The following is a 12,412-nucleotide window of genomic DNA, read 5'->3' as shown; positions in this document are numbered from 1 at the left end:
ATTAACTGTAAAAGGTTTACAACATATAGATAAGCAAAAGAAATAAAATCATCTTAACATCCTAGCCCTTGATAGCTGCCATTGAAGTTTTGATGTGGAATCTTCTAGTATTTCTTCACCTTGTGTATAATTACATTGTAACCACATCTTCCTACTTACTGTGAATAGCTTTTGATGTCACGAAATATTCTTTTACTTTGTCATTCGCTGTCTAGTCCTTGAATACTAGAATCACTATTTAATTAACACACCACTTTTGTATAAGTTGTGAACATCGCAAATCCCCTTTCCAGAATGCTCATTTGGATTTGGCCCCAAAGCTCTTGGAGAGGATGGACCACTGCCTGTCTGCTTCCCGGAATGACTGCTGTCTCTTCTGGGGCAAGGTGAGGTGGGGGGATGTGGAGGGTTGGGATGATGGGGGGACTTGGAGGGTTGGGGTGATGGAAGGACTGGAGGGTTGGGGTGATGGGGGGTCATGGAAGGTTGGGGTGATGGGGGACTGGAGGGTTGGGGTGATGGAGGGACATGGAGGGTTGGGGTGATGGGGGCCGTGGAAGCTTTGGATGATGGGGGATGTGGAGGTTTGGAATGATGGGGGCACATGGAGGGTTGGGGTGATAGGGCAGGGTGGGGGGGTGCCGTGGGGGGAGGGCTGTAGACTGGGTGCCCTCTGAAAGCTTTCTGAGGTGCTGAGAACAATCTTGTGTCTTGCCTGACATGCTGCTGGTCCTGGTGTTGGGACCTGCCCCACAGTGACGCCGATTACCTGTACTCAGCCCTGTACTCACTCCCGCAGTGTCTCCCGGGAGCTTCTTGGAGCCGCAGGCTCTCCCAGACGGGCTCAACCAGAACTTGCACTTTAACCAGATGCCCCGAGAGTCACTTCCTAAAGCACTTTTACCCAATTATCGCCTAGAAATGCTGGTCTATTTGTGAAAAGAGATTCACGTGGGAGGAGTGTGCTAAGTTCAGCTGAGGGTGGAGAAGTGCTTGGTAGGCAGCCCCCGGGCTGTCTCCTCCTGGATGCAGAGGGCCAGTCCGGTCGGGGGCTGGCTTCTGCAGTTCAGGAGAAGCTTAGCAACTGAGTGGCTTTGGTGAGTTAAAAGCGGTCTTGGTTTCCTCCTCAGTGTGATAGAGACTATATTATTTCACAGGTATGGTGCAAGGTGTAAGTGAGGCAGGAGCACAGTGCCTGGCACGATGTAAGTGCTCAGTCAGCTGGGCTGGCGATCACAAATGCATGATAAGGTGCTGTTGAGAGCGAAGGTTAACTGGTAAACATTGCTTTGGGGAATCCCAGGATGTTGAACTCTTTTCCTCCTACTTTTTCAGCCACCGATCAGTTTTAACAACTGGTTCCATGCAGAGAACGCGACAAAAACCGTTTTGGATTAAACACATCCATGTTAAGCTCAGAGCAGCTACCTACTATGTACCATATGCTGTCTTATTCTTTAACCAAATGAGGGGAAAAAAAGGAACAGCCCACTTCCCCTCACTCTTTTTAAAAAGGTCTTTCTCTTTAGTATAGGCTGAGGCTTAAATGTGTTTTGATTCTGGAGAGATTGTGTTTACCAAGTATTGATACCTTCATCTTTAAGAAGATCTGGCTGGTTCAGTTCTGTTTCATTCCCAAGGGAGTGCCCATGGGGTATACCCTTGATTGTTTTCTGAAGTCAGTGAGATGGAACCACTACCAGATGCAGTGTGAACTTTTCCAGCCCCTAAAATGAATACTTGTGAACGAAGCTCAGTGGCACGAAGACCACAGTTAGGGTTAATACACAATGGTGAGTTTCTTACCAATGGACCTCCTGACAGTCAGATGTTGGATTCTTGAGTCAGGTGCTCTGGAGTGAAGTGCCCCCTCACGTGGGCAGTGCTCTCTCTATTTGGCTCTGGTGAAAGGAATCTGTGAATACGCTTACCTGCATGAATATGCAGTCACGTGTCACTGTGTCCTGGTTATTTTGCATCTCTTTAGTTTTCTGTGCTTCCCAGCTCATACTTCAAACTCATCTTCTTATAGCAACGTTCCAACTCCTTCCTGTGCCATGACTCTCCCCTCCCCTGAAGGAAAGACAGCCCTGTGCTGCTGACTTAAACCCCTGGCTTGCTGACTGTCAGGGCTGCACAGGTGTCCTGATCACAGACCACAGACAGCTTCTTGTTTCCTATGGAGGCATCTGTTGCCCCTCCACCCACTTATCCTTTGAGTGACTGTATTTTCAAAATCAGTTTGTGATCTTCATTGTCCCAGCTTGTAGATTCTTAGGAATAACTTTCTCAGACCTTATGAAACAACTGAGGAAGCTGCAGGGCAGCCTTTTCCTGAAGCTGAGTCAGTGCAGTGAAGGGAGGGCTCCTGCCTGCCTGCGAGGAGGCCCCGTCATTGTCTGACTGGTCACTTGGTCTGAGGACCTGGAAGGAGGAATTTTTTTTGTAAACATCAGTTCAGTTCAGTTCAGTCACTCAGTCATGTCCGACTCTTTGTGACCTCATGGACTGCAGCATGCCAGACCTCCATGTCCATCACCACTCCTGGAGCAAAGAGATGGGGAAACAATAGAAAGAGTGAGAGACTTTATTTTGGGGGGGCTCCAAAATCACTGCCGATGGTGACTTCAGTTCAGTTCAGTTCAGGCACTCAGTCATGTCCGACTCTTTGTGACCCCATGAACCGCAGGCCCTCCAGGCCTCCCTGTCCAACACCAGCTCCTGGAGTTCACCCAAACTCATGTCCACTGAGTCGGTGATGCCATCCAACCATCTCATCCTCCGTCATCCCCTTCTCCTCCTGCTTTCAATCTTTCCCAGCATCAAGGTCTTTTCCAGTGACTCAGTTCTTCCCATCAGGTGGCCAAAGGTATTGGAGTTTCAGCTTCAGCTTCAGTCCTTCCAGTGAATATTCAGGACTGATTTCCTGTAGGATGGACTGGTTGGATTTCCTTGCAGTCCAAGGGACTCTCAAGAGTCTTCTCCAACACCACGGTTCAGAAGCATCAATTCTTTGGCACTCAGCTTTCTTTATAATCCAACTCTCACATCCATATATGACTACTGGAAAAACCATAGCTTTCACTAGATGGACCTTTGTTGGTAAAGTAATGTCTCTGCTCTTTAATATGTTATCTAGGTTTGTCATAGCTTTTCTTCCAAGGAGCAAGCATCTTTTAATATCATGACTGCAGTCTGTCTAGTCTAGGCTATGGTTTTTCTAGTGGTCAGGTATGGATGTGAGAGTTGGACTATAAAGAAAGCTGAGCACCGAAGAATTGATGCTTTTGAACCGTGGTGTTGGAGAAGACTCTTGAGAGTCCCTTGGACTGCAAGGAGATCCAACCAGTCCATCCTAAAGGAAATCAGTCCTGAATATTCACTGGAAGGACTGAATACTTTGGCCACCTGATGTGAAGAGCTGACTCATTGGAAAAGACCCTGATGTTGGGAAAGATTGAGGGCAGGAAGAGAAGGGGTTGACAGAGGATGAGATGGTTGGATGGCATCACCGACTCAATGGACATGGGTTTGGGTGAACTCCAGGAGTTGGTGTTGGACAGGGAGGCCTGGAGGGCTGCGGTTCATGGGGTCACAAAGAGTCGGACATGACTGAGTGCCTGAACTGAACTGAACTGAAGTCACCATCGGCAGTGATTTTGGAGCCCCCCCAAAATAAAGTCTCTCACTCTTTCTATTGTTTCCCCATCTCTTTGCCATGAGGTGATGGGACCAGATGCCATGATCTTAGTTTTGTAAATATCACTCAGCTGCAAAAATTTGTTTGGGGCATTTATAATGAAAGCCACGAGCTGGGGAATGTCACCATTCTACTGTTAGACAAACAGGATGACTCCAGCTACATCAACGTTCCATTGCTTGTTAGTAATGATGCCGTGCAAACGAGGTTCACCCAAAGGCCATTTGCACCTGGGGCTCCTCTTAAAAAATTGTAGTAAAACATGAAATTGTACATAGCATGAAATTTACCATTTTAATCATTCTGAAGTGTATAGTCAGTGGCGTTGAGCACATGCACATTGTCGTGCACCCATCCCCACCCTCGTCTCCAGAACTCTTTTATCTTTCTCACGAGAACCTCTGTCTCCACTGAACACCGCCTCCCTGTCCACTCCACCCTCCTGCCCTTGGTGACCACTGTCCTACTCTCTGTCTCTATGAATTTGACTTTCAGGTGCTTTATCCATGTGGAATCACCCAGTATTCAACCTTTGTGACCGGCTTATTCCAGGCAGCATCGTGTCTTCATGGCTTGTCCCTGGTGTGGCCTGTGTCAGGGTTGTCCTTGTCTCTCTAGGGTCGAGCAGCATTCCACCCTGTGTTTATATTGCATCTTGTTTGTCTGTTCGTTGGCCGATGGGCACTTGGGTTGCTTCTACTGTTTGGCTTTTGTGAATAATGCTGCTGTGAACTTGTTTGTGCAGGTGTTTGTTTGAATCTCTGCTTTCACTTCTTTTGAATATACACACAGAGGTGGGTTTTCTGGATTATACAGTAATTCCATTCTATTTCTGAGGAACCTCCATACTGTTTTCTACAGGGCTATACCATTTTATATTCCCACCAGCAGTGCACAAGGGTTCCAGTCTCTTCACATTCTTAATAACTCTTGTTGTTTTCTGTGTTTTTTCTTTAATAGTAGCCATCCTAGTGAGTGTAAAGTTGTATCTCATTGTGGTTTTGATTTGCATTTACCTAAAGACCAGTGAGGTCAAGCATCTTTTCATGAGCTTACTGTCCATTTGCATATCTTCTGAATATGTCCTTTGCCCATTTTGGAATCAGGTTGTTGTTGTTAGTTGCTGTTTTGGACCTGAGAGAGTGAGAGCAATTCCATCAGTTTGCTACCCTGCATCTCCTAACCTCTGTGAGTGCAGTGTGGTCTCAAACAGGTGCTAAGTTCTGTTCTGGTGGCAGCGCCATGTAACAGGATTTGATATTTTCTGGTAGACCAGTTACTTGGGCTTTACTGAGCAGTGTTACAGGGCTGCAAAGCAGATTGTAGGAAGCCAGGGGGGCCAATGGATGCCCCCACAAATCAGCATGGAAAGCTCTCTGATCAGAAAATCCCCTCTTCTTGGTGTACCAGCCCTCTGGTCCTCTCTTCAGTCTTCAGAGCTCATCTAAGTACTAGAAAGAAAGTCGCCCCTGGAACAAAAACACACTTTGGCACTTAGGGCCTTTCCAGATAAAACTTACATTCCTTTTTTTCAACATTTCTTTGAAACTGAGGACTTAACATGATTTAGACTTGTGAAAAGCCATGGCTAACATGCACTCTTCTTCCACCGCGACATGGACCTTTACTCCACGCGCTCTCTAAACACAGATAATCACCATGGCAACCACCGTGTTTCACGACTCTCACACATACACTTGCACCTTCCTTAAAGAAACACAGAGCACAACAGTGTAGAATTAGAACAGTAAATCATTGGGATGTTTTTTATTTGTTGTTACATAGTTGTCAGGATCTTGAGAAGAGCTGGACATTGTCATCTGCTATCAATTGTACTTGGGAAAAGTAGCTGTTTGGCTGGGCCCTTTGACACCTTTCCAGAAAGTGCGGTGTTGATTGTAACGTGCAAGGCATGACCAATAGATGTCCAGATTGTCAGACTTTCAGGGCAGAAAGTCTCAGAACACCAAGTGCTGAGCCGTATACATTTCTACATGTCCACTGGGCCAGTCCTCCGCACTTACATCACAGTTACGGTTACTCATATGTTGCTTAGAGTTTGCACAAACACGCTTTTGGGGTAGCATCTAATTTTATCTTTGGTTGTATTTGGAAACATGCCTGACAGTTTTGCTGTGCTTTCAAAAGTCTCTCTCTTTCTTGGCGATGTGAACAAGCCTTTTGCTGCCCTGTGAATACTTGGTGAGCAGTCCGCAGAGTGAAGCCCAGGCGAAGCTTTCCTCAGGAGGTGTCTCCAAGGGTCTTCTGAGTAACTCGGGGCCCTGGAGCCCTGGTGTGGTCAAGGCCCACAAACTATGGGCAGGAGCCCCATGTGCTCTCAGCAGACCACCTGCCCTGGGTTTTGATTGTCTCACGGTGTTCTGTCCATGGATGGGAAGAACTGTCCTTCTGTAATAGAATGTAATGTGATGAGAATGGGTTTTCCCTCTCGCTGATGAATTGTAGCCCTGATTTCTCCCACGTTAAACGCTCTGTCTTTGGAATACAAATGTTTCGATGGGAGAGAAGAAAGGACCCTCTTCTCCTTGATTGTTTTCTTTTAAATTAAAAGTAGTAATAAATCTAACTCAACCCAAATAACTGCTGAACATTTCGTATTAACATAGCAGTGAAGATGAACTTGGGCAGCTGTGATGAATGTCTCTGTGTGCTTAGACTGGACTGCCTCCAAACCCTTCACTCCCACACCAATTTGGAAAGGCCTACCTGAGGTTTTTATATCCTTAGCCTGAAAATTCATTTTTCATTTGCGAGATAGAGCCCCTGCGTTTCAAGGACAGCTATGCTATACTTCTGTAGAAAGTACACAGAGATAATGTTGGAATGAGGAACTTTTTTTAAACCCAGTGAATATACTATTTGCCTTCCAAACCTATCACATGTCTGCTTTTCTCTGTTTTCTGTGATTTGATTATAACTCTGTAAGCCTAAGTTCCATGAGGTGAGAAATAAATCAGGTGTCAGTCTCTGTTAAACGTGAGGGAACAGGAACAGCGGAGACATTGTTTGGGCCCTCCCACTGCTGTCCTGTCGGGCAAGATGGCGCATGGAACACCAGTGCAGGACAGACGCTCCGAGCCTGGCTGCCCGAGAGCAGAGTCTCTGCTCTCTGTTCACAGGCCGCTAGGCAGGGCTGCCACCTGAACAGGTGCACGAAAAGTGGATAGAATTTGGAGGAAGACCAAGTGATGAATGAGGATTCGGATGTTGATGGACTTCTGAAATAATCACTACTTATTAATTTCTGTGTGTGAAAGTGCCCCAGATGCTGGATGGTATAAAGAGTTTGTATTCACAGAGTTTCGTTTACTTCAGTTGGGAGTGAAGAGAGCGCTGGTGGGGAATTGGGTCTTCCTCGAAGTTCCTGTGTGCCGCGAGCCTGCCTGCCTCAGGGACTTGTTGCGAACCCCTGCCTCCTGGAGGGTCCTCCTCCCTGAAGACTTCAGGTCAAACATTGCTTCTTCAGGAGCACCTCCCCTGACATCTCTGGGGAGGCTACAGCTCAGCACCTCATCAGCATCCTTAATCCTGGTCCTGCCCTTTCTAGCAGCAGTCACAACTGTCTTTTTATTTTTTTATTGAGGTATAATTGACGCACGACATTATATTAGTTTCAGGTGTATGGCATAGTGACCTAGTATTTGTACACACTGTGCAATGCTCACAGTAAATCTAGTTAACCATCCGTCACCATGCATAGTTACAGAATTTGTTTTCTCTCAGTGAGAACTTTTCAGATCTTAGCAAATCTCAAATATGCAGACAGAATTATTAACTGTAGTTGCTGTGCTGTACATCATACCCCAGGACTCGTTTATCTCATAGCTGAAAGTTTGTATCCTTTGACCTTTACCTGTTTTCCCCACCCCCACACCTTGACTGTTATTTGTGTGACTGCATAGTGATCTGTGAACTCCTAAGGACTGGGAGCTCCATGAGGGCAGGTGTTGGGCCCTGTGTCTCTGGTCCTGGGATCCAGTACCTAGAGCAGGGTCTGCTTTCCTCTCTGCCGAGAGCCCGAGCCCTCCTGTCACGCTTGTGGCAGAGCCACCTTCCGCTTCCGGCTTCCGGAGCCTCACAGGTGCCCACTCTTCCCTCATTGGCGTGTGTTGTTCCTCTGGGCGGGGGTACCTTTGGCTCCTGTCTTCCATCTGGGAAATGATACTCATTCTCCAGACCCACCCCAACGTCTCCCTCCACCAAGACTCCTCCAGTGGGCTCAGTGGTCCCTCTCCTGTCAGCTGCACCAGGTGGAGCTCCACACTGGGGTCTTACCACGCTATCCTGCAACTCTCAGTTCACACATCTGTCTCGCTTGCTGGACCAAGTTCCTGGAGGATGCAGAGCACGCCACTCATGTCATTATCTCTGTTTTGTCTCTGTCCTTAAATACAGTGTCTGTCACAATAACTATTTTGAATGAATAAAAATTTCTCCTATTAGTCATCCATGTCCCAGGAATTTACTAAAAAAAATTCTCAGGAATGTCAGCTCCTCTTCTGACTAGGCGCTGGGCCCTCAGACACCTGTAAATGTTGCAGTGAAGCCCCTTCCAGGGGAAGCCACGGAGATGGGTGTTTTTGTCTGTTCCCTCTTCGCTGAGTCTGGGGACAGCTGTGGAGAGCACGTGTGTGCCTGTTCAGGACTCGAGGATGAAGCCCCGTGGGCTTTCAGAATGGGGTATCTTGGTGGCCCAGCTGCTGGGTGGGAGCCTTCAACGCTGGGCAGCCTTCAAAGCCTTCAAAGCTGGGATGCAGGGCGGAGCACCTCCTTGGGGGCAGGCTGGACATTGGAGATCTCTCTGGCTCTCATGGTGTCCTGTGGGCTGGGACTCACGCTGCGAGTACAACAGCATTTCCTGTCCTGTTCCATGGGGTTATCTTCTCACTCATCGTGTGTGGGCACATTCTGGATTTCCCTCAAAGAAATTGCTCCACGTGTAGCTATGTATTTAGTGCCTCTGAGGGAGCTGGGCAGTTTATTTTTGAGTCTGATGGAAGTACTTTATGATTATCCCGTAGTGTATCTGATGTCAGGTTTGGCTCTTTGTTCCAGTCTATTGAGACCTTCTGAATCTTGATCCTGTTATGCAACATATTGTATAAGGTCACCTGTTGATTCGAATATTGTGTTTTCTGTATTTTTTTTAACCTGAAATGTCTACGAAGTCAGGCCCATGGACTGACTTAGCATATTGTTGCTATTTAGCATACTGTTGGCAATTCAACTGTTTAGCCTATTGGCAGTACAGATTGACCTCGCTTTGTTGATTAACAATCTTTGGCAGTTTAATCAGCTAGAAATCTACAAGGCTTTATTTTTATCTTTTAATTTTTGTCCCCACCCATACAATATATCACAGGAGACTTGGCTAAACACTGGATTGTAAGTGTCTGCAGCCTTCCCTTCCGTCCCGCCCTGGTGCCTTGGCCACTGAGTCACAGCGGGCCTCATTTGTCGAGTCTCACTTCTGGTAAAACAGTGCTGCTTCCAGTGACTACCGCCTCCTTTATGAAAGTGTTTTTTTACCCTCTATTTAATAACTTACTCAAGAATTTTTCTGGAGGCTGACATAAGCTCTTAAATGATCATTTTTAGCCATTTTTCTTGATCTTTTCCTGTGTTGGGAAGTCAGGACACTTGCCTGTTTCTAAATGTTTTGCACCTCTTCTGTTCTCTCTGAAGTTGAAATACAATGATTGTGTCATCATATTTGCACATTCTTTTAGTGTTTTGAGTGTAATCCATTTGGACCTAGAGACTTGAATTCATTTAAATCAGCAGGTTATATCTCTTACCGTGGTTGTTCATTTTGGTTTTTAATTCCCTGAAGCACTTTTATTTTGCCCTTTCATTGCTGAGACCCTCTTCCTTGCGGGCTCAGAAACACGCCTGCTTTATTTATCACTGTTTCCACAACCGCTCTTAATAAACACGTATTAGATTGAATGAAAGTTGGATTACACATGGACTCTGCTTACTAGACTGGTAAGCTCACTGGTAACCCCAACCGCTCTTAATAAACACGTATTAGATTGAATGAAAGTTGGATTACACATGGACTCTGCTTACTAGACTGGTAAGCTCACTGGTAACCCCAACCGCTCTTAATAAACACGTATTAGATTGAATGAAAGTTGGATTACACATGGACTCTGCTTACTAGACTGGTAAGCTCACTGGTAACCCCATGAAGACCATTAAGGGGTGGATCCCTTGTAATTTTTAGATATTTCCTTTGCCTCAATTATGGTTTTTTTAATTTGTTTTTTTATAGTTTTTTTTTTTATTTTTACTTCAAAAAATAAATGAGTTCCCCCTGAATTTCTGATAATACCTTAAAATGCAAACTTTACTTCTAAAGCCAACTTATTTTCATTAACAATAATGTTACATGTTCATTTCCAGTAAGAATATTCTCATTAAATATGTTCTCAACGTTTAAATAATATTTTCCCTTGTAAAATCTGGATCTGTGGCCTCAAAAAATTCACAAAATGATTATAATATGGTTCCAGTCTTGTGCCTCCGAGTTGCTGGCAGTCAATAAGAAATATCATCATAAAATATCACCATAAAATCATCTCTCTGCTCAGTCTTATGTAACCTCATTCTTTGCTTATATGAATGCCTATACTTAATGGTTTTTATATAGATGAAGATAGCCACTTTGATTCAGAGCAATTTACAGCCATACCTTCTTTATTAGTGCCTTTGTCCTTAAACCAGGGGCAAAATGGAAAACACAACCATTACAGGTTAAAGCTCAGGAGAACCTATACTTAATATTTGATACTTGTACCTGAAAAAAGTCCCTGTCTGGGATGTCAGATAAAATAAGGTCATAAATGTTGATTGTAGTAATAATATCGATGTCTCACCTGTGAAGCATGCCTGGGGTGGGGGAGGGTCAGATGGGGACTAGTCCATGATGAGTCCTACAGCTGCCGATGGTGATACCGTTAGGGTCTCGTCTCACCTCATTTCATTAGAAGCAAATCCCTGTGCCTTCAAGTGTTGGCTCTACAGCCTTGGGCAGCAGACAGGGATGGGGTAGAGGCCAGGTGAGTGACACATGGCACCACAGAGATGAAGAGAAGGGATTGGGAATGAACTGGAAGCACTGAATTGCATGTCAAAATAAGAGGATGAGATGGAGAGAAAATCAGGAAGAAGGGCGCAAGCACAAGAGAGGGGGCAGCTGGCCCTCTGCAGAGGGGCCTCCGGGACCTGGGGTTTGGGGAAGGCGGTGTCTACCTTTCCTTCCCCTTAGCCACCCCTGGAAGCTCCGTCCACGGGAGGCAGAAGGCTGGCTGACGCTCTCCTCCCCTGCGGGCCCCCTTTCTTGGTTGACATGGCATTTCAGCAGAGCAAACACATCCACCCTGGAGCTGAGGGGTTGTCTCTGAGGATGGCATCCTGCTGCCCAGACTGGATGGGACCTGGGGATAAGCTGACCTCTGAAGGGCGGAGGCTTTACCAGGCTCTCCCCTCTGAAGTGCGTGGTTCCCAGAGCCCAGGGACCAATTCTTATTATCCTTCTCCTTCAGAATCCCATCATGTGAGAGGGCAGGGCCGGGATGCTGTCTCCCACGTGGCTGGAGCTGGTGCTCGCCTGGCAGTGAGATGTCTGAGGTCATTTTCCAGGCCAAGTGCCTCTGTTTCCCAGTCAGCCTTCTGCATGTAAAGCAGCCTCTGGACCTTGGCTCACCGGCTTGTTGGGGAACGCCTCTTCAGGTGTGTGTTTTTTTCCTTAGCACATTAGTGCAATTAAAAAGATACTAATCTATCACTTTTTCCCATTCTTGTGTTATAATATTAATTTAAAATTTAGGCTGTGATTTATCATTTTTGAAGTGAAAGTCATTCAGTTGTGTTGGACTCTTTGTGACTGCATGGTCTATACAGTCCATGGGACTCTCCAGGCCAGAATACTGGAGTGGGTAGCCTTTCCCTTTTCTAGGTGATCTTCCCAACTCAGGGATCGATCCCAGATCTCCTCTATTTCAGGTGGATTCTTTACCAGCTGAGCCACAAGGGAAGCCCAAGAATACTGGAGTGGGTAGCCTGTCCCTCCTCAAGTGGATCTTCCCAACCCAGGAATCAAACTGGGGTCTCCTGCATTGCAGGTGGATTCTTTACCAACTGAGCTATCAGAGAAGCCCTTTATCATTTTTAAGGGGTCATATTCTATTCAAATGGTCATCTCCTCACCATTTTGGTGGAAGTCAAGCCACCATCAGTCCAAGGTGCTGAAAGTCTAGACACCTTGCCCATTGCCCCCAGCCTTTGTGTCCAGCTATTGGGAGCCAGCCCTTCTGCTTCTGGGGACCTTTCCCACCTTCTTTTGGCTTCCTCAGCCCTCACTGTGCAGGGTCTCTAGCACGAGACCTCTGGGAAGGAACAGTTGTGGTGGAGCAGGTGAATGGAAGCAGAATTGTGGCAGGTGTGGAGTCAGGAGGTTGCAGAGGGAGGTGCACACTGTTGAAAAGTCTCCTGTTTTGTGGAAACATACAAACTTGACAAGCCCCCAGAAGTTACACATTCTGAAAACAATATAATGTTGAGTTCTCTTGCATCAGTTTCAGGTAATTTTCCTATCTGGGTTACGAAAACAGAGATTCCCAAAAGGGAGTCTCTGCTCACATTTATCAGAAGAGGAAGCTCATGGAGGATTCTCTCTCCTGTGTG

This window comes from Dama dama, chromosome 30 (assembly GCF_033118175.1).
Source record: "Dama dama isolate Ldn47 chromosome 30, ASM3311817v1, whole genome shotgun sequence".
Lineage (NCBI taxonomy): Eukaryota > Metazoa > Chordata > Mammalia > Artiodactyla > Cervidae > Dama > Dama dama.
This window is presented reverse-complemented; position numbering follows the sequence as displayed.